Raw genomic sequence first — 19,494 nt, forward strand, 5'->3', positions numbered from 1 at the left:
CAATGCAAATGATTGATAATACAGCTTCTGGCTATATATGATAATTGGAGCGTTGTGTCACTTAACATTAACATTGACAAAGGAATGGAACCATCAGAATTCAAGCAACTGCAATCGACTATTCTTTTGAACACCTTGAAATATGTCACAGCTGTGTCCACAACTGCATCCACAGCTAGCAATTCTGACAAAGGGCTGAAAGGCTCTTTTTTTGCTCTTTGTTTCAAACAAAATGAGTAACTGGGAGAACAGAGGTCTCGTCATGCACACATGTGTTAACTGCATAAGGAAGGGCTGGGAAGGGAGCCTCTTTCTCCTGGCATCCAGACGGGCATCAGGCTGCTTTCCTGCGGTACTGGGGGGGGGGGGGCACCACACCGTGGCGGTGAAGAGCACGCCTGCATTCTGGGCCAGGTAGCCCAGGAAGTCGTGCAGGTGGCCCAGCAGCAGTGCCAGGCTGCGCTCGGTCAGCGCCGTGTAGGTCAGCATGGCCCCTATGCGCACGAAGAGGCGCAGCAGGTGCGGCGCGCCGTAGATCTGGGACAGGGGCACAATGGGGTGCGCCGCCAGCAGCTCGGTGTACTGCGGCCGCTCGAACTTGTACAGCAGCTGCGTGCCCAGCATCACGTTGAAGTACTCCTTGATGCCGGCCACCACCTCCACCGCAGCGAAGGCCTCATCCCCGGGGGCCGCGCGCGCCTCCGCGTACTCCTGCAGGATGGCCTCCACGTTCTTGCGCGCCGGCAGGGCGCACAGCTGCTTCTGCTGCGTCACCAGGTTCCAGTCGTCCACCAGCCACGGCTTCAGCTGCTCGGGGATGTCCACCTTCACGTCGGGCCGGATCCTGCCCGCCTCTCGGCTCTCCACCAGGATCCTCTTCTTCCAAGGGGGCGGTTCAATGCCCAGGCCTTCCCCAGCCCCGCTGCTGCTCTCTCCGGCCTCCGAAGGCTCCTTCCTGGCCTTTCCCCCGTTCTTCTGCTACAGGCCCGGCCCCGGGTTCCTGCAGGCCCGCAGTGCACCTTGTGCCCTGGCCCTGGCCTGCTGCTCCTGATGGAGCCTAAGCAGCTGGCTCCGCCGGGCCACGTTGGCCTCTGAATACTGGAGGACGCGGCTCTAGGGCACCGGCTCGTCCCAGTTCTTGTTCCAGCCCGTGTAGTGGATCAGGTACATCACGGAGCTGGCCTCAGGCTCGGCCGCCACCTCGGTCACCCCCATGCACTTAGCCTCGTAGGGCAGGGAGCCGTGCTGGCACAGCAGCCGCTGGCCGGCCTGGAACTGCGCCTTCCGGGCCCTGGCCTGGGCCTGGGGCTGGGTCTTCCTGGAGACCTTGGGCGACATCGGAAGCCACGTGTTTGCACGTCCAGCTCCAACCTACTTGCTCCAACGGTTGCTGTGACTGGGACAACCACGCAGGCGCACAGCACCTCTCGATGCCCAAGGATGCCACTGCGCAGGCCTGGAGAGGAATGAAAACTAATGGCTGCACAGAATGCTCTCCCCGGCACACCCAGATGAGGCCACGCCCAAGGCAAGAGGATTACCCTAGCAACACTGTGCTCTGGAGCAGGTGCCTCCAAGTCTGACCAATCATAGTCTGGTCCGTCTGGCCAATCACAGGCCACCCACTAGAAGCTCCTCCACAAGCCTGAGCAGGCTTAAAAGCTCCTCCTACAGGCATAACTGCGGTGGTGTTCCACCACTAGGACTAGAGTATCGCATTGCTTGTGATAATCCAATGGTGTCTTGCCCTCCCCCATGAACAGTTTTGTCTCCCGTACGGGCTCACTGTGACCCAAGCAGTGTGGCTGCTGTCATGTGTACATTCATTGCATTCCTGCTACAACCCCCACCATTGCTAGGAAAGCAGCCTCCCTGAAACAGTGGCCAAGCTCTGTGCAGGGGTATACATGGAACCCATAGTCTGGAGGTACTTGTGGCAGCTGCCAATGCATAGGCCTGAGCTGACCCTCAGGAGCACTGTGGCCATCCAGTGGCACTTCGCCACCCCCGTTAGGAGGAGGGTCCAGAGAGGACCAGTCATAGGCAAGCCATGAGGCCCACCCAGCAGCTGTGATGTAGGAGATTCACACTACGCAGGCGCGGAGCTTCTCCAGCCAATCAGAGCTCAGATACATCCTCCCTTAGCCAATCAAAACTCACATGCAGCTTTCCCCAGTCCTCGACCCCTCCTCACTTATGTGGTCGGGTATCTCAGAGCATGTGAGCACAGGACTGGTGCACCGCCTCCCCTCCTTTGGATAGTTTGGGCATCTGCCTGTCTCTTCCTAAGGCCGGCTCCCTTTGGGGCAGACCCCACTAGGGAGGTAGGAGAAGGCCTGAGCCAGGGCAGGGCGGGAGCGAGGGGCCCTTGTCCACTTGGTGGGAGTGTGGCCCCAGGCACCCTCCAGCCCAACCACTGCTTTTACATCTGAGGGAGCAGAGGCTGCTCACAGCAGGCCCGAGACCAAGGCACTGAGGCTGGCTCCATGCCAGGCCGGCTCCCGTTTCATTCCACTTTCTCCCCGGCCCAGTGAGAGTGTCCCCAAACTCTTGGTGCCACTCGTTCAGACTGCACCAAGACTTTTGGGACACCCCGGATATGCTTCCAGACCCGCCGTGGTTTCCACCTCCTAGGAGTTAGAATGTGAGCCCATCGTGAGAGGAGGGGTCGTGTACTGATTTGGACAGGTATCACCAGAGCCTGGAATGGTGTTTGAACAGCAGCATGTACTTTATTATACCCAGTGACCAAACTGCGCTCTTACTCCATCATCATCATCCTCACCATCATCATCATCCTCACCATCATTCACCATCCTCGTCATTATCTGTATAATGGGAGTAATAATAGCACTTACCTCCTAGGATTGTTGTAAGGGGGAAAAAAAAAGAAATATAATTTGCAAGGCACATTGCAAACCTTAAAACCTTCCACAATAGATATTATTACTTATAATTTTGTGGATGTTGATGATTCACTCCCACTGGACTAATCCCAAGACTTCTATACCCTTTCATTTCCCCATAAAACCTCCATTAAGAATCTATCAACATTCTAAATCCTTATCCCTCCCACCTCACTCTACTCACCTCTATACCCCATAGCTTAGAGGACTCAGGATGCCAGCCTCTCATATTTGCTTCATAGAAAAGCTGTTTATTCTTAACTGGAGTCGTCAATAGTGGCACTTCAATTGTGAGATAATTGTAGTATTAGATTTTTATATTATATCTTTTAAATAGAAATCTGTAGCATTTTTCCTGTCTTATATCTACAATAATATTATTGCCTTTAGATTATTTAGTCTGTTTTTTTAATTTCTTTTTAAATTTGTTTTTATTTTTTAGTTTACATCATTCATTTCCACAAGATTTTGAGTTACAAATTTTCTCCCCAATTTTCCCTACCCACCACCCCAAAACAGCATCCCCTAGTGCTCTCTCCCATATCTTTCCCCATTCCCCCTTTGAGTTTCCAGTAGGGCATGATGGATCTCTATGGCCCAGTGCCTGTATATCTCATTTCCCAGTTACAGGTAAAATATTAACAATAATATATATATATATATATATATATATATATATATATATATATATATAAATATTTCATTTTAAAACTTTAGATTCCAGATTCTTTCCCTTCCTTCCTTGTCACCCACCTTCACTGGGAAGATAAGCAATTATATATACGTTGTACATGAGTAGCTACACAAAACATTTCCATAGTGGATATATTGTGGAAGACTGACTGTATTTCCCTCTATCCCATCCCACCCCCCCACTTGTTCTATTCTCTACTTTGATCCTTTCACTTTTCAAAAGTGGGTGCTTCCAACTTCCCTCCCCCCCCAGTCTGCCCTCCCTTCCATCATTCCCCCTCTCTTCCCCTTCCCCTCTACTCTCCTGTAGGGTGAGATACCCTATTTAGTGTGTATTTCATTCCCTCCCTAAGCCAGATTCAAGGCAAATAAGGTTGACTCATTCCATTTTTCCTTTATGTTCTTCCGCTCCATTGTAACACTTTTCCCTTGCCTCTTCTATATGAGATAATTTACCCCATTCTGTCTCTCCCCATCTCCTGTCGTTATATTCTTCTCTCACCTCTTAATTTCACCTTTTATGTATCATTCCTTCTTATTCAATAGTTCCTGTGCCCTCTGTCTATGTATACTTGTACACCTATATATGTGTGTGTGTGTGTGTGTGTCTGTATATATCTGAATGTCAAATTTTCTATTTAACTCTGTTTTTTTTTTCATTAAGAATGCTTGAAAGTCCTCTATTCCTCTTAATTTTCCCCTGAAACATGATACTCAGTTTTGCTGAGTTGGTGATTCTTGGTTTTAATCCCAGCTCCTTTGACCTCCAGTATATCATATTCCAAGTGCTTTGATGGCTCAGTGTAGAAGCTGCCAGGTCGTGAGTTATCCTGATTGTGTTTCCACAATATTGAAATTGTTTCTTCCTGTCTCCTTGTAATATTTTATTCCTAGGAGTTTTCTTTTTGGGATCTTTTTCAGGAGGTGATTGGTGGACTCGTTCAACCTCTATTTTGCCTTCTTGTTCTAAAACATCAGGGCAATTTTCATCGAGAATTTCTTGAAGGATGATTTTTAGGTTCTTTCTTTGATCATGGCTTTCAGGTAGTCCAATGATTTTTAAATTATCTCTCCTGGATCTATTTTCCAGGTCAGTGGTTTTTCCAATGAGATATTTCACATTGCCTTCTATTCTTTCATTTGTTTAGATCTGTTTAATTGTAACTTGATTTCTCATAAAGTCACTTAGCTTCCATTTGCCCCAATCTATTTCTGAAGCTATGATTATCTCCAGTGAGCTTTTGAGATTCTTTTTCCATCTGGCAAAATAAGCTTTTTGAGGCATTCTTCTCCTCATTGCCTTTATAAGCCTCTTTGCCATCTGAGTTAGTCTAATTTTTAAGGTGTTATTTTCTTCAGTCAGGTTGTTGACTATCATTTCATAATTTTCTTGCATCATTCTCATTTCTCTTCCCAGTTTTTCTTCCATTTCTCTTATTTGATTTTCAAAATCCTTTTTAAGGTCCTCTATGGTCTGTAACGCTCTCATATTTTTCTTCGAAGCTTTTTGTGCAGGAGTTCTGACTTTGCTGTCTTCCTCCTGTTCCATGCTTTGATCCTTTTTTGTCCCCAAAATAGGAGTGTAAAGTTGAGTTGCTCTTTTTGCTTTACTTCCTTTGCCTGCTCATTTTGCTGCTCAATTACTTGACTTTTGTGCTTTTTGCCACAGTAGAACTCTGCTACCAGAAACGGGTGCTTTATCCCAAACACTGGGGTTTTTGCAGCTGTTGAAGGTATTAGTTGGGTGCCCTCTCTGAAGCCTCCACATGCTCTGGAAGCTGGTCACACACCCCAGGACCTCCATCCTAAATAGCAATCCAGATTCAAGCAGGTTAAAGTAAGAGCTATTACCCCCTCAGATTGGTTGCTTGGTCCCCCTACAATCTGCAGACCAGGAGCTGAAGCTTCCATGTGGCAGTGGCTGCATGGCGAAGGCACCTCGCTTCTTGCCCCAGGGGCAAAGGCCAGATCACACTCCGAATTACTAGGTCCCAAAGTCCTCACTGCACTGACCTCTCACTTTGTCCTTGGCATCTATGGGTTGATAATTCTGTAAATCATTAGAGCTGCTGGTGATCTGAAGTCCCTGCCCCCCCCCACCCGGGGCTGGTCAGGCCCACCCTGGGGCTAAAACCTCTGGCTCAAACTGGGCTGGGGTTGGCTCCCAGAGCACTGCACTGGCCACTTGCTGGGCTGTCCTCAGGAGGAGGTTAGCTTCTCTGTGTTATTTTGTGGGTTCTATAGCTCCAAAGTTTGTCTAGAGTCATTTTTTATGTCAATTGGGGGAGGTGGGAGCCGGAGCTGCAAGAAAGTCCTGTTTCTACTCCGCCATCTTGACTCTGCCCCATATTTAGTCTGTGTTTGATATAAAATTTATTATCTCTGTGATCTTGGACAAGAATTTTCTTTATGTGACTCAGTATCCTTTCTTGTAACATACAGGTGGATGGAATAGAAGACCTATAAGAATCTCCTGAGCATGATAATTTAATTTTGTTGCAAGTATCTATTCAAAGCTTAATTATATCATTGGAATCCTCCTTAAAAATTTCTTGGTAAGACTCTAGAATAATACTTCCCATTTCCATGAAGGATTTGGAAATGTTACAAGCCCACACCAGCTTTTGACAAATCTACTAAAGATGCTATTAAACTTGCTTTTTATCATTTCAGAAATGTAGCTTGAATCAAGTCCTGTACGATTCCTGTGGATGTGGAAATTGTTTTCTATATCTTTGTCGCATACAGATTGGATTAATGTAATTCTCTGTTTGTACCTTCGTCTATATCATCATTGTAGAAATTGGAACACACTTGGTTTGTGGTAATAAGTATGATCCACAGTTCTCATGGGATGGTGAAAAATCTCACCAATACTGAAGTCTCTCTATTGACTTCTTATTCTTCACTGACTTGAATTTAAAATTGAGGATTTGTATCTGTATTGAGAGTTAAATAATATGTTCACACACAATCATTTATCAATTCCAGAACTAAAACTTCAGGTCAGTTTTCCATCCTCATGGATAGTGGATCCTGTACCACTCAATACACAGAGCAGGCCTATGGAGAATAAGACAAATATGACCTCATTTTAGACATTGGCTGAAATATTCTTCCCTTCACTCCCTTACTCCCACCCATCAAACCTTTCTAGAATTGCCAATGAGTACAAAATTTAACTTATTCGAGTTTTGCACTCTTGCCCCCCTTTTCTGCTCCCCTGGTGGTATTGCTGACAAATAATGAAAGAACAAACCAGGTATGATAGAACTGTCTACATGAGTAGGGAATCTGCATGTGACCCTCTATATAACATGTGCACACAGGATTCAATTAAAGGACTACAGTTGAGGATCTAAAGGGCCATGTGTGGAGTTGAGGCCCCAGGTCCCCCAACCTTGGAATAGGAGGTTGCAGAAGTACATGAACATAGACAGTTGCCATACTGTCTCTCAGACTCCATGAAAATGGTGTCTGACAGAAAAAAATAAATGATCAGCAGCTGTATTTGTCTTACCTTTAATGCCTTGCGAATATCAGAAAAAAGGAAACAAGCATTATGCACCCTGTATCCAATACCATGCCCTATGCTAAACATTTTATAAATTTATATTATGTATATATTTACCTGCTGCACCGTATCATTGTTTCTAAATTGATGATGAAGATCTGGTTAAATGATCAGATTTATAAATTTGGAATCATCCTTGCCTGCTTTGACCAAGTTTCTTCAATGTCTCTCATCTCTCTCCTATAAACATGGAGTAAAACTTGAGTTAGTACAAACTCATTTCAGATTCTTTCTTAGATACTTAAGCTATTTGATTACCCCTGGGCAAACAATTTTATTTGATCACTTGGTCTCAATTTCTTTATCTATAAAATGATGATGATGATGATGACAGTAGCTATCTTATAGGGTTGTGTTCTGTACACATTTGAGTGCTCTGTAAATGCCAGCTATTATTAAGTAATTGATTGCCTTTCTTTAATAACCCTAGTTCAAACTGTCTCCTTTGACCTGTTTTATTGTAATCATCTCCTAATTGACCTCTCTTCATCCAGTCTCCTCACTTTCTAATCCATCCTCCCCATGAGTGACAAAATAATTTTCCTACAGCATAGGACTAACTGTGTCATTCTAATGCCCAAGAAATTGCAGCGATTCCCCGTTGCCTCTAAATACAAACTTCTTAGCATTCCTTAATGTTTAAGGCCATACACAATCTGGCTTGTACCCCTTCTTAGCCCTTTTTCATATTATTCCCTTTAATAAATTTTATATCCAAGGTAAGCAGACTTACTTGCCATTCCCTTCTATTGCCATTGCTATTGCCCTCCCACTTCAGTGCCTTTGTATATATATATACTTTGCTTGGGACACCCTCACTCTTCCTCTTAGCATCTCCAGCTTCCTTTAACCCTCAATATGTGTGATACCAACTATGGGAAACCTTTTCTGATCACCAAGTGGTGAGTGTTTTATCTTTCCTCAAATTACCCTATCTTTACAATCTGTGTATATATTTTATCTCCCTCAATAAAATTTAAGACATCAATGAAAAGACATTATTTAATTTCTATCACTATTCCTAGCACTTGGGATAGGCCTTACACTTAGTAGGCATTGAATTGCACTATTCCATCTGGATCTTTTGTTTGTACATGTAATGTCTGAATTTGACATGTACACACAAAATACCTTGGTCATTTCATGATCAAGAGCTAATCTTACCCTCTGTTTAACCTTTGTTTTATTCTGTAACTCCATGATGAAAATAAATTTAGAATATAAAACAATTTTTTTCTCCTGCAGAACTGAGTAATGTTTTTCTCTCATTTTAATGTGACTTTTTGGTGTCATGTAGACATGCACTTTTCTTCCATAAGGTAAAATGGAAGGCAGTAATCCAAATTATGGAATAATAGCAACAGTTTACATTTATGGAACAGTTTATAATTTATTTCATTTTATCTCCATGTAGAAAAGAAAACTAAGTCTCAAAGAGTTTGATACCTTGCCCAAGTACATACAGCTAACCAGTAACGAAGCTTTATGTCTTCCAAATCCTGTAGGGTTTGGGATACTTATTTACGCATGTTCTCTTCATAATGTATTTCATTATTTGTTTCCATTTGAATTCTTGGGTAAAAATTCATCTTAAACCTTGTCTTTGCCATTAATATCCAGGCAGAAAAAACCTGCTGATATCTTATTATAGTGAGCTTGCTGCTAAGGCAAGAAAAATCCATCTTTAAATTGAAGTGACATATAATTGATTAAAATTCTTTGATGTCTTCTGCACACCATCTACTTTGTGCTATTATAGCATCACCTGCCTATTGGGGTAACATATTTCTTCCTAAATTATTTTCCTCCCAGTCTTATGAAATGGAATCATTCTCTTCCATGGTAGCAGGATATACTTTATTAGAAAGGGAAATTGTGACACATTTTTAGATCATAAAATTTTGTTTCCTTTTTTATTAGTAATATTAAATGTGAGAGTTCTGTCCCCTTAACATTGAATGCAGCTGTAGACATGTCCATCAACAGCAGCCAAAGTAGTCGTTTGAACCTGAAAAGCCTCAACCTGTCATTAGTGGAAGCCATTCTCTCTTTATGTAACAGGATTAATATGGTGTGGTACTTACAATCTTGGACTCCAAAAAGCCACTTGCATCTGCTTTTTATTCAAAGAATCTTGGCAGTGAGCCAGGTTTATGTAGCGCTCGAGCCCATTGCTTACGTGTTTGACAGTAACATCTGGCAGCACAGATGCTGAATTCTAGAGAGCCATAATTATTTTGAGAGGAGGAAGACAGTGTCTCACACAGTTATTATCATGCTTCTATCGCAGGTACTAGAAAGAGGGGATCATTTTTACTTTCTTGACAGCATATGTTTTCACAGCTTTAGAGATGAGATTTCTTGATGATGTACAACATTGAGATTAAGAAGCATTATATATTTTTAAGCAACAGGAAGGTTAAAAAGAGCATCAAGGTTGTGAATGACAATGTTTTGTTGTCCAAATGCCAGTTCAAAAGCTATTGAGTGTGATGCCAAAGTATGCAGGATAGCCTATTACAAGGAAAAGCTGATGACAACAGTGTCTCTTGGTTCCATACTATGTCCTGCAGCCACTCATAAATAAGACTGTCAGATTTGGTGCCAATGAAAGGAGTTTACTGTAGGTTTGTTTATCTCTGCTGTGAAGATTTTCGCTTTCCCATCCCTCTCTCAGACAGATTATTATTCGAAAGAAGATGACAGGTGCCACCACGTGTCTGAGAGCTTGTATTTGAGAGAGAATATTGTATGTGCTCAGAATTCACCAACACTATTAATGGACGTGTTTCCCTTTTGCAACCTTGCATGTAGTGAAAAACTCAAATTCGTAGGTCACTAGAGTAGCAACATAGATGGATGACCAGCTGAAATTTCCTCTCATTACCAATTCACAAAGGACCAAAAATAAGTTATTTTAAGGAAGTGTAAAGACAAGTGTAATGTTCACATGTTGCAGTCCTTCTTCCCCCAGGGGCATGACGTAGTATGCTTTAAAAGATGTGATCAACAAATCCTGAGATGGAGGTTCCATATAGAGCATAATTGTTGCTTCAGCGTTGGTTGTAGTCTGCAGTGAGGGCCACATAACCTTCCTCCATTTATTGTTTTGTGTTGGAGGGAAGTCTGGAGGAAGCTTTGTAGCTAGTATAATAGTTGCAGAAAGAACCACAACTCATCTGGAGATGAGAGTTCAGTTAGTTCACTCTGCAAGGCTCCTAGATGCTCATTCATCCTCTAGTTGTGGTGGTCATCTGACCACACCGATAGCTGGTGACATTATTACTTCTGCTTGGGGCTGTAGTAACCAGGGTACAAAAGGAATAGAATGAGCAGACATATTTTCAACCAACTCACTGTTTCAGTTTTTCAGTATACAGAGATTACATGGAGGAAGAAGAAAGGAATAAACATTCAGCTCCTATTATGTACATACTCCCATTACAATGCACCATCCTGAGCAATTTACAGGTATAGTCTCATTTCACTCTTACAACAACTCTTTGAGGTAGCTGTTACCATTATCCTTATTTTATAAGTGAGGAAACTTAGGCCGAAAGAGGTCGAGTGACTCGCTCCAGGACCAGACAGCTAGTAAGTGTCTGATGCCAGATTTGATTTCAGATCTTCCTGACAATAGGCCCAGTGTTTTGTCCAGTGCACCCTGTTGCTAGGAAGATAGAGGGAAATAAGCATAGCTAGAACATGGGAAGAACTATGAATGTTTGAGAGGAGTTATACCTGAATTTGTTTCGATCAAGCTGTCAGTCCTCTCAGAGGGGTAGCGGGGAATACAAGTGGTGAGTGCCTTGTCCTCATTTGACTTTGCCATAGTATGCCTCTCTCCGTGCTGCCATTCTCCATTACTGTTCTCCTCCCCTGCCCCCCTCCCCCCACCAGGGCCTTTAAAAGCTCTCATTACTGAGTGGAGAACAGCTCTAGAACGTAGCATACTCACAAAGCTTTCAGTTTAATTTAGTCTTTACAAAACTCAAAGGCCCAAGTAAAATGGCCTCTTGAGGAGGAAAGAGTGTGTACAGTAGAAGTAATATAGATTAGAGGTCAAAGAACTTGTGTGAAGATTCTGCCTCTGTTTTCTTCCTACCTTTGTCACCTTGGACAATTCCCTTAACCTCAAGTTTCTCATCTGTAAAATGATGGAGTTGGAGAAGATGGCTTCTGAGGACCCATCGAGCTCTTAACCAATGATTTTTATCATCCAGCATGCATCTTCATTTTAGATTTAATAGTTGTCAAGAATCTTTTTTCATTTTAACAACATCCATTCAGTCCCTTTAGTAAAATACTAAAATGAATTATAGATTTAAAATAAGGTACATAATTTACAATACTAATGTTCAGATTCTTTATTCACCTAAAATTCCTTAGATAAATACTTTTACTACCACAATGAAAATAATATTTATAAATTTTTCTTGCATGTATAAAGATACTCATTCTTGGATAAAAGTATGTGTAACTGTAACTAATCTGTCCCCACAGACTAAAGGACAGGTATGTTACTTTTCATTCTTCCCTCAGAGATCTTTGGTTAGATTTGGGGAGGGGGAGTCTCTCATTTCTTTCATTGGCTCAATTCCCCAATTTTAGGGAGCCCAAGAAGCCCAGTACCATTTAAGTACTTTTCTTAATATAGAGTGTTCCTTTCTATATAGCATTAATCCCACCATGTTCTGACTCCAAAACCCCTCTAGGCTTACTTCCTGACATTCTGCCTTCTCAGGGGTTCTCTGTTGGACTCTTTACAGCATTTGGTCTATCATTCTGTGCCTCTAAGTTTGACATAGCTTACATTTCTGGTTCCAGGACCCCATTCCCTGCACCTAGATATGAGAATGACAAATAAAACATGAACAAAACCCCAAGTTTCTTGGTGCTCCAAGGCCCGAGAGAAGGGCAAGGTGACCTCAATTATTGAATAATGGTCCTCAGTGAATGAATGAGTCATTTAGAACTTGGACACCACTGGAAAGCTAGAGACAGAAATAGATGCTCTCTCAGTCTGGTGGTTCTGGCTGTGTAGCCAGTGGGAAAAGAATATTTCCCCAATCTCATGAGCACAGAATGCCTTTCTTTAGAAACAGTTCTCTATGGCCTCTTATCTATAGAAACACACTTAGATATGCACATATATATGTATGTATGTATATGTGCTTATATAAATGTACTATATTTATGATTGTGTATGATACACTCAGTGATTGACTATTTAGTTCTTACTTCTTATGTCATGGTATTAAATCATATTTTTCTGTTGCTTTTGAAAGGTAGAAAGAAAAAAAACATTTGAACAGAAAATAATAAATTGTCAGATATTTATAATGTTCTGTTTTGAAGTGATTTAAAAAATCAGTGGCTAAAATAATTTTGACCAAATTACTGTATCATATTTAAAGAGTTTGTCAGGTTGCAAGCTGGCACAGTGGATAGAATTCCAGGCCTAAAGTAAGGAAGACTTATCTTCCTGAGTTCAAATCCAGCCTCAGACATTTACTAGCTGTGTAATACTGGGCAAGTCATTTTACCCTGTTTGCCTCAATTTCCTTATCTGTAAAATGGACTGGAGAAGGAAATGGCAAACTATTCCAGTATCTTTGCCAAGAAAATCCCAAATGGGATCCTAAAGAGTTGGACACAACTGAAACAATTAGCAACAACAATTTAAAGAAGTCACTAAATTATTGCAGAAAACTGTAGAAAATGATTTTAGACAATATACAGATAACTTTCATGAGATGATACAGTTTTTATCAACTGTGTGGACAGTAGAACTACTCTGTTTAATAATACTTCATTTTTAATCACTGCACGGTCTCTTTGAGATATACTTTAGCTTAGAATTTCAATTTGCCCATAATATTTACTTAATTCGCTTGAGATTGGACCAATAATATTTATTCTAGTGATTTTATTGTGATGTTGATGCTCAAGAAGCTAAAGTAATAGTTCTTATTAATTATTAAAACAAGTATGAAAGCAGCATCTTATATTTGTGTTTGTATCTCCCCAGGCCCTCTCATTCTTCATTAAAAGCCTCTTTCCTTCCAATTCAGTTCATTTCATCGTACTTTTATTTCCTATTGTTCGGTTTGACTGTTGACTCTTCTGTTCCTCTTTTGTCTGCCCCTTCTTCCCCCAATAAAAATCTGAACAGTTACAAATAGGACTAACATAGGATCTATATTAATGCTTTAAAAGATCCATATTAATACTTTATCAAAATTATCTCTTGCATTCTGTCTGCCTCTACATTTCTGATTTTTTGTCTCTCTCATTCCATGTTCTCCTGATTTTTTTCCATTTTCAGAATTTTCTTAAAATTCTTAAACCAACTTCTCCATGCCTATCTGTCCTCACTTAAGAGTGCCATTAAAAAAAAAAAAACAAGTCAAAATGTGCCAGGTGCTGTTCTAAGCATTAGAGATACAAATAACAGGAAAATTACCGTATCTGCCCTCAGGTTACTTGTCGTTTATACACATAAAAAGGAGCTGAGAAAAAGACAGGAAGTGGGAAGAAAAACGCAATAGAGAAAGGAGTAAAGGAGTGGGTATATATCTGGCCTGGATATTTCCTCATGATGGAACCTCCCTGAGTTACCAAACTATGGAACTTCTCTGTTAAAACAGAAGAAATGCTGCTAATCAAATGTGCATTCCCACAAACCAGAGAATAGAGAAGTCACGTGAAAGATAGATTAAACATGAATATTTCTATTTTCTTACATTTTAATCTTGATTTTCAGGAATTTCAATCTGAATTAGGGGACTCTAGGTCAGATAAAGTACAGGTCCTTGGAAAGTAGGATATAGAAACTTTGACTACTATTATAACTATTTTGAGAGTCAACATCCTGAGGTAATGAGATTAATGTCTTCACAGTAGTTTAAAACCAAGATCACATTTTAATATAAATGGTTCTTATGCTAAATTAGCATGCCCCATTACCTATGTCCTCTAATTGAAAAAATTAGAGACAAGTTAAATGCTGGGGGAGAATCTCATGGCATGCTATATTTAATAAATAACTTATGGAATCATAGCATTTTAGAGCTGGAAGAGACTTTGGAGATCACCTTTTCTAAATCATTCAGTTTATAGATGAAGAAACTTAGGTGCAGAGAAGTTAGGAAATTTTCCAAGGGACATAGGAAAACAAGGAGACAGATTTATGACAAGATTGCAGATTTCCAGATTCTAAGACCAGTCTCCATTATATTGTAAAATCAGTTCTACAGATAGAATGGTCAGAAGTTTTGTGGACAAGGTTTTGCATAGAATTGTAATTCATGAATCTGGACTTTTCCATTTGACTTTCTGTCCCTAAGTAGTATAGCAGACATTTTAACACTTAATCCTGATACAAGGCATGCAGAGAGCAAAATCAGTATTCAGGACTATGGAGTCAAAGTGTTTTATTCCGGAATTTAATTACATTCCTAGACCGGCTCAATTCTACATAGTCCACTAATTACCAAAAAAAAAAAAAAACTATTGTGGCCAACTCTATCAGAACTGATGTTGTCATACCCAAGACATTTTCTTCATCAGAAGAGTAAAGCTACATTTCATAGCAAATAAATTCCTATTTAATCTCTCATGTAAACCACAAAAGCAAGAATTATCTTTAAACTAGGCTTTCAATATTCAGTGGAAATTATTCCAACTTAAAGCCTACTGTAAATCACCAGGCATCCATAAAGCATCCATATCTTCAACTACTTTTTTTTTTCTCTTTAAACCTACTGTGTGGCCAGACTCTGGAGATATAAAGAAAAGAAAGGACAGTCCCTGCCTTTGGGAATCTTTCCTTCCACTTAGAAGGATGGGAGTTAAAGTAATGTGTTAGGTATAGATAAATCCAATACAAAGTGATAAGTTGTAGGAGCAAGAGATCCAAGTGAAGTGCTCTTCAGAAATCTGAGAGAGAAAATATTTTTATTGCTGTTTGCGACTAACAGCTATATAAACAAATAGTCTTAGTTATACAGTATCCAAGCACCATCCTATGATAAATTTTCAACTCAAATGCTAGATAATTACACTGAGCATATAATTCTTTGGTATATTGATTGGTATGGAAATGAGTAAGTAAATTAGCTTAAGTAGAAATGTGATTTTTATTATATTGGCTCATCCTATTGATAAGCAATTAATATGTCTCCAATTGTTTAGATCTGCCTTGATTTGTGTGAATGGTGTTTACCTAACTTTCTTCTACCATTTTTATTTGATTTGGGGGGAAGAAATATTTTAGCACTTTCAGGAATTCTTGTTGGGCTTATGTGTAACTGCATTTTTATTTAAGGCTTGCTTGTTCCTGTTTTGACTGCATTGTTTTTTGAACTTGTTCTTGATCTTTCCTGTAACCATAAATAGATTTTTTGTGGTCATGTTCTTTTTTGTTATTTGCTGATTTTTCCCATGCTATATCTTGATTTTTAACTTTATGTTAAATTTGGACTCTGTTCCCAGCATAGAAATGGAGGAAGCACTATCCCAAGTTTCAGATATTTTGTTGTGCTGTTTTCAGAGTTAGTTCTGAGAGTCTGACAATTTTCAGGACTTCCAAGATTGTGTGATCTGAGAAGAGGTATGATCACTACTACCTTGATCTGCAATCTGGTCATTACCTAAAAAGGCCCTTGATCTCTTGGGGTTGCGATCTTTATTGCTCCTCCCTGTTTCCCTGGGGCCAGAAGTGACACTGTTCTTCAGGGTCCTGATCCCTTCTGACCAAACCCTGCTCCCTATATACCAAAAGAGCCCCTCTCTACCCTGGAACTGTGACCTAGAATTGGGTATAGGCAATCAATTTGGCAAATAGCATCTGTTCCTGTACCCAGTGCTAGCAGAGGGATCCCTTACAATCTCTTCCTGATAGCTGCCAGATCCCCTTACTGTTTCTGGCATGAGAGCTCTCAAAGCAGCCTGATGTTTGCCTCACCACCAACAGGTCCCAGCACTGGTGTTTCCTCCACACAGTCTCCATGCCAATCTCCACACTTGTGTCATAAACCTCTACTTCTGAGCTCTAGATTGTATTTACTTGGCAAAATGTCTCACTCTCACTTTTTTGAGGGGAGGGGCCGTGGCTCTGCTAGTACAGAATTTCTAAGTTTCCTTCCAGCTCTAAATTTTGTCATCTTCAAGTGCTCATCTAGAATCTTCCTGAAAATCTCTAGTCATGGTTACCCCCTAAGTCCTGAAGCAATCTTCCTCGGTTAGTTAGAATGGAGAAAACACACACACACACACACACACACAGACTGTGGATTGTGTTTAAAGTATATATGGAACGGGCAGATATTTTAAGACTAGGGCAATGCTTTTAGAAATCATAGAATGACTAGAAGAAACACATTAGCTTTCTCCTTTGAGAAGTTTATCCAGGGGCAAAGTACATAGTACTGTTTTTGCTTCCAGAATATATAAAGTGATAGGGAAACATCAACCCTTTCTTCAGATAATAAATAGGATATATTTCTAAGGACCTGAGTAGGAGGAGTAATTTTTCTGCAGAGATAAATTTCTTAAATTATTGTTCTTTTTTCCCTTGGAGCTTTGTTCTACAGAGTGTTGGAGGGGAAATGAGTATCTGTGCACTTTCACATTTCTCTATTGTTTAAAAATGCCTTGGAAATCTTAAGGCACTATATGAATATTACTGTCATCATCATCATCACTGTCATTATGGTTATACAGCTCTTCTCATCTCATTTGATATATTTTAAGGATAATCGTGCTGGAATAACTTAATTTTTTGTAATAACAACAACAATAGCTAATATTTACATAGTACCTACTGTGTGCTGGACACTATTCTAAGCACTTTCTAAATATTAACTCACTTCATTCTCACAGAAATAGATGTTATTATTAGGATCTCAGTTTTACAGATGAGAAAACTGAGGCAGGCAGAGGTTAAGTGACTTTCCCAGGGCCACATAGCTAGGAAGTAACTGAGAAAATATTACTACATGTATATGTGTTTATATGTATGTATATATATGCATATATACATATATACAAATATACATGTGTACATATGCATATATGTGTGTGTGTGTGTATATATATATATATACACCCACATATACATACACACACATAAGATACTGAAGTGTTTTGCCATTTCCTATTCCAGTTTTACGCCAGCAGGTGTTGTCGCTTTTTCCAGGGGACACACAGCTACTAAGTGTTTGAGATCACATTTGGATTCTGGTCTTTCTGAGTCCAGCCCCAGTGCTCTAGCCACTGGAACACCTGGCTGCCCACACACACACACACACACACACACACACACACACACACACACACTCATCAAACCTCATGCGTGTTCATACAGGCATATGTGTGTATTTGTGTTGGGATAAAATACATTTATCTTTCGTATAGTCACTAAAAGCATCCTTGGCACAACTCTAAGACAGGGTTATGGGAATGATATTCCTACATGATTTTAATTTTTTCTCTTAGGTCTCTATATTTGCAAATTTGATTTTTATTTCAAATAGTTTAAAGAATGTAATTATTTGATGTGGAGACATCTACTAAAATGTTCTTGAATTTTTATGAATGACTGTTTTTTATGGTTTATTCATTGTGAGAACAGTTCTGTTCTGTCATAATTATCCAGGTGTAGCATGTTTGTTTGTTTGTTTTTGTGGATTTGTCCAGCATATTTTGAGGTTCAATTTTTAAGCACAGGAATTGGTAATCTGTTAGTTTATAAGTGATAGCGAATTCTGATTTATGGTTCTAGCTACTGGGTTGTATCTTTGTAAATATCTAGTAACTGTTAAAGTGTTGCAGCCTGGAAATAATGCTAATAATAACAATTCTTTTTATTATAGTATGGACAATGAGTCAGAATTAGATTATAATGGCGATAATCATTATTTCAGTGACAGGTACTAAACCTGTCATTTCATTTATATGGGGGATTCATGTTCAATGTGGGGCCAGGTTTATTACATTTTATCCCTACAGGGTTCGCCAGTACCCTGAAAAGTTTGGAGAGTCTTTTCTTCCATTCTCTTGAGTTCTCACTCATTGTATCCCCTCTTTTCAGGTACCCATGCACTCATACTTTAGGTCCTTTGACTATTTAACATCAGATAAGCCTTTCAAAGGGATATTTATTTCAAAGATATGCAAGAAGAAACACAAATCTAGCTTCCAGCCTTGTAGTTCTGACAAAATGACTTTACAAATTTATCAATGATTACCCAATTTTCTCAGTCCTCATTGTCCTTGACCTCTCTGCAGCCTTTGACACTTGATCACCTTCTTCAGCTCCTACTCAAGCTACAGTGGTTCCCTGTTGCCTCAAAGATCAAATCGACAATGCTCCGTTCTAGGGCAGAGCCCTAGCCTCCATCATCTCACCTCCACCTTTGCAGATTTCTTACAGTTTACTCCTGGTCATGTCCTCTTTGGTCCAATGACAATGGGCTCCTGACTCTTCTGTGAAAAAAACTCTTGGTTTCTTGCCTCTGGGCATTTTCTTTGCTTTGTTCCCTGTGCCTGGAGTGATTTCTCCCCTCATCTCTCCCTCCTGGTCTCCTTCAAGTCTCAGCTAAAATCCCACTTTGTACAAGAAGGCTTCCCATCCCCCTTTTCGTTCTAATGCCTCCCCTCTGTAGATTGTTCCCCGTTTATGCTGTATGCAGCTTGTTTGCACACACCTGTTTTCTTGTTTCCCACCTTGCATTGTGTGTTTCTTGAAGTCAGTGAATGGTTTTTTTTTTTTTGCCTCTTTTTGTGTTCCCCAATGCTTAGCTTAGTACTTTGAACATAAGTAGATGCTTAATAAATTCTTATTCACTTACTGAGGTACAAAAATTTTCCCTAAGTACTTGAGGGAATAATACTCCTTCTCTACCTTAGTCTGTGGGGAGAGGGAGCATCACCAATGTAGGTCAGTTCCTCAAAAAGTATTAATGCTAGAGAATTAAAGTCCAAATCTAGCTGGGTTGTCTGCAGCACTCTACGTGGATTCCTGTCCCCCAGAGCCCTGTGGTATTCTACTTGCAGGCTGGATTTGGACATGCTAGTTTCTGTTCCTAAAACATGAAAAAAAAGTCAAAGACCCAGGGCCTAAGTGATATGTGATGTAATTTGGGGAGTGAGAAGGAGACAGCTTTTGGGCTTTCCTCTCTGACTAAATGACATGAATGAAAGAATCTTTCATTCTCTAATGTAACCCAAGTAAATTCACCCAATATCACTTAGTCAACTTATTTTAGATTCTTTTGTTTCTAGTCACATACGCAATGGAGAAAGACTTCTCCCCAC

At 40.5% G+C, this 19,494-nt stretch overlaps 1 protein-coding gene and 1 pseudogene across 10 annotated transcripts in view; one reads left to right on the plus strand and one right to left on the minus strand.

The window, feature by feature from the left end:
* Nucleotides 1-19,494, plus strand: part of NAALADL2 (N-acetylated alpha-linked acidic dipeptidase like 2) — a 1,484,638-nt gene that overhangs the window by 769,937 nt on the left and 695,207 nt on the right. The window lies entirely within an intron of this gene.
* Nucleotides 335-1,730, minus strand: LOC138157894 (mortality factor 4-like protein 1 pseudogene; annotated as a pseudogene).

The sequence above is a fragment of the Petaurus breviceps genome, unplaced genomic scaffold (genome assembly GCF_028583685.1).
Source record: "Petaurus breviceps papuanus isolate PSGF00001 unplaced genomic scaffold, PetGlider_PUasm1.0 173, whole genome shotgun sequence".
NCBI lineage: Eukaryota > Metazoa > Chordata > Mammalia > Diprotodontia > Petauridae > Petaurus > Petaurus breviceps.